General features: G+C 40.6%; 1 pseudogene; it reads left to right on the top strand.

Moving 5' to 3' along the window:
- Positions 1 to 2,908: 2,908 nt before the first annotated feature.
- On the top strand, positions 2,909 to 3,357 carry LOC118848755 (annotated as a pseudogene).
- Positions 3,358 to 4,007: the final 650 nt, after the last annotated feature.

Genomic DNA, 4,007 nt, shown 5'->3' with positions numbered 1-4,007 from the left:
TAGAAGGATGGGACTGTCCAGAGGAACCTGCCCCCATTAACTTAGGTGGCTGACACATCCCTCTGGTTTGGGCTCCCTCAAGAAAAAGAGAAGATAGGTACAGTCACTTGTACCAGACACTAGGGGTAACCTATGTGACTATGGGGTCTCTCCTGAGGCAGCTAAGTGGTGCAGCAGAAAGAGTGCTGGGTCTGGAGTCAGAAAGACTTGAGTTCAAATCCCACCACAGATAATTACTAGCTGTATGACCCTGGGCAAGTCACTTAACCTCTGTCTGCCTTAGTTTCATCAACTATAAAATGGAGTAGTACCTACATCCTAGAGCTGTTGTAGGAATCAAATGAGATATTTTTGGAGTACCTGGCACTTAATAAATGCTTGTCTTCTTGTTCTTGTTCTTCTTTTTCTTCTCTCTCACTCTCTCTCTCTCTCTCTCCCTCTCCCACTCTCTCTCTGTCTCTCTCTTTCTCTCTCTCCCTCCCTCTGCCTCTACACACACACACACACACACACACACACACACACACACACACACACACGGGATGAAATTACTCAGGCACACATCTATTCTACATGGACCGAGGTACCAGGGAAGCTCTTGCTCCCTCCATCTTAAGCTGTCATTATTAGTAGGACTTTACGGGGAAGTATAAAATTCATGAGACACTTTAAAGTATAATTTGCATTATTAACATCTCCCTCACTTTACTCTTAAGTCTAGATAATCAACCAAATAATAAATCAAACTCCGATTTGCAATATATGCTCATTTCCAAGATACAAATGCTCACACTGAAAATTTAACAATGAACTTTCCTAGAGCTGGCTCTAGCAGGCCCCTGGATTCAGGTCAACAGAAAGAAGAGAGGAAAATGTTTTAAGAAAAGAAGTTAGCCTGAGCAATGTCCTAGAGGCAAAATTATAGAAAGTATGTGTGTACATAGGACAGTGACTAGATGAAGATACCTGCATAAAGGAGTAGTAGGTGATAAATACAAATTTTATCATGATAAAATAAGAGAGAAAATAAGAGAGTGGAAAATGAAGGAGTATTCTGTTGAAATCTGTTCTTCATATTTTTCTCACTAAGTAAAAAGTGAGAAGCAAGAAAAAAAAACACTTTTTTTGGTTCAAGGAGTACTGTTATCAAGTGGTGTAAATTACATTTCAAATTATCATAATCCTTCCAAACACCTCCTCAGGTCTGATGCTTCTACCCTCCCTAATTGCAACATCCCTATTTCCCAGTAAAAGGCTAATTAGACTTGTCAACATTTTTCTAGAATATTAAGGTTTTTCTTCTTCTACTTTAGAAAAAGAAAAAATGCATTAAATTGCTTATTACATTGAAGTGTTACTAGGGGAGGACTAAATCTATTGTAATAGGTTTCAGAGCTTTCTTTTGTTTTACTGCACTCAAATTTTAAGGATAATTTCATTTCAATATGTAGCCAAACTTTGATTTTAAGAGTTTTGATCCAACCTAGCTCAGAAGGATGTTTGTTAGTCCAATTCATACTGTTTTTCTGCCTTGATAGAAATTGGCTGACTTGTTCTTTACGTCTCTTGTATCTGCTTCTTTCTCTTCCTGTATCTCTCTGTCTCTATCTGTGACTCTCTTTCCTATGTCTGTCTCTCTCTGTCTCTGTCTGTCTCTGCCCCACCTCTCTCCCCTGCTTCCCCCTCCCCTTCCTTGTCCCCTGCCTCTTTGCCCCCTCTTCCTCTCTCTCTCTTGCCCATGGCACTATTACATATACCTTGTATGAATAATTCTCTCCACTTGGTTTAAAACTGCATGAACTTGTGACAAGTAAGCCAGCCCTAGAAGAGCTTTTGACATCTTTCTGGTTCTTTCTTGTCTTGTTTTAGGTGGCCAGTATCTAGCTCTCTAGGCTACAATGAGGGAGTGATAGGCTGGGGTGGGAGTGAGGGGTGTTAAGGGCTGTTAAGGGGTCCTCTGAGCTTATATTTTTGAGTTGCCATATTTTCTGGAAACACTGGCCTTCAGGAATGGGGACCAAGGTGGTCTATTCAGTGCTTCTCAAAGTGTGGACTGAGACACAATCAGTCCACAGTTTAAGAAGTGCCGAAGGGTCTCAAGTGGAAAAAATTGTTTCCTGGATTATACACAGGTACTATCCCTATTCATGTGGGAGGAGATGGAGTGGGCTCCATGTTAGGCAAATTGGGCATGCTCAAAAGACCCCTCAATGGCATCTTCATATTAGGAGAACTGGGCATGAAGAAGGAAGTCTGGGTCACATATGAGGGGCAGAAGGAGTTGTTAATAAAACTTAAGGTTACAAGCAGTTATACACCAACGAAAAACTCAAGGGTCAAGTAGTTGGCTGGGAATATGGCCAGGTAGCAAAAATGGTCTCAGATTCAGACTCAGACTTTGGAATCTTTCTTTGGTGACAAAGAAGATCAAAACATACAGCCAGAAGAAGTCAGAAAAGTCAAAGAGCCTACATCAAAAGCCTCCAAGAAAAACACGAACTGGTCTCAGGCCATGGAAGAGCTCAAAACGGATTTGGAAAAGCAACTTAGAGAAGTAGAGGAAAAATTGGGAAGAGAAATGACAATGATGCAAGAAAACCATGAAAAACAGGTCAATGACTTGCTAAAGGTTACCCAAAAAAATACTGAAGAAAATAACACCTTAATAAACAGACTAGCTCAAATGGCAAAAGAGCTCCAAAAAGCCAATGAGGAGAAGAATGCCTTAAAAGGCAGAATTACCCAAATGGAAAAGGAGGTCCAAAAGACCACTGAAGAAAATACTACCTTAAAAATTAGATTGGACGGGATTGACAGTGCCTGGACCCTGTGTGCCACATGGGCGTGCTCGTGGAGGGTTTTGCGCCTGCGCGGTGCTCGGCGGTCCCTTTCTGGCTCCTCGATCGCCATGGTGCCCATGAAGAAATCTGTGATGAAGGGCGGCAAAAAAAAAGAAGCAAGTCCTCAAATTTACCCGGGATTGTACCCATCCTGTGGAAGATGGGATTATGGATGCAGCTAATTTTGAGCAGTTCTTACAAGAACGAATCAAAGTGAATGGAAAAGCTGGCAACCTCGGGAGCGGAGTTGTGACCATTGAGAGAAGCAAGAACAAGATCACTGTGATGTCAGAGGTGCCGTTTCCTAAAAGGTATTTGAAGTACCTGACAAAGAAATACTTAAAGAAGAACAATCTTCGAGATTGGCTTCGGGTGGTGGCCAATAGTAAGGAGAGTTACGAATTACGGTACTTCCAGATCAACCAGGATGAAGAAGAGGAAGAGGAGGAGGATTAAACCCTCTTGGGTCTGGAAACGTTTTGTATATGATCTCGAATAAAACTTGAACCAAAAAAAATGAGATTGGAGGAAGTGGAAGCTGGTGACTTTATCAGAAATCAAGATATTATAAAACAGAACCAAAGAAATGAAAAAATGGAAGACAATGTCAAATATCTCATTGGAAAAACCACTGACCTGGAGAATAAATCCAGGAGAGATAATTTAAAAATTATTGGACTACCTGAAAGCCATGATCAAAAAAAAAAGCTTAGACATCATCTTTCAAGAAATTATCAAGGAGAACTGCCCTGATATTCTAGAACCAGAGAGTAAAATAGAAGAAAGAATCCACTGATTGCCTCCTGAAAAAGATCCCAAAAAGAAAACTCCTAGGAATATTGTAGCCAAATTCCAGAGCTCCCAGATCAAGGAGAAGATACTGCAAGCAGCCAGAAAGAAACAATTTGAGTATTGTCAAAACACAATCAGGATAACACAAGATCTAGCAGCTTCTACATTAAGGGATCAAAGGGCTTGGAATATGACACTCCGGAGATCAATGGAGCTAGGATTAAAAACAAGAATCACCTACCCAGCAAAACTGAGTATAGTACTCTAAGGCAAAATATGGATTTTTAATAAAATAGAGGACTTTCAAGCTTTCTCAGTGAAAAGACCAGAGCTGAATAGAAAATTTGACTTTCAAACACAAGAATCAAAGAAGCA

Source organism: Trichosurus vulpecula, chromosome 4 (genome assembly GCF_011100635.1).
Source record: "Trichosurus vulpecula isolate mTriVul1 chromosome 4, mTriVul1.pri, whole genome shotgun sequence".
Taxonomy (NCBI): Eukaryota; Metazoa; Chordata; class Mammalia; order Diprotodontia; family Phalangeridae; genus Trichosurus; species Trichosurus vulpecula.
This window is presented reverse-complemented; position numbering and strand designations above follow the sequence as displayed.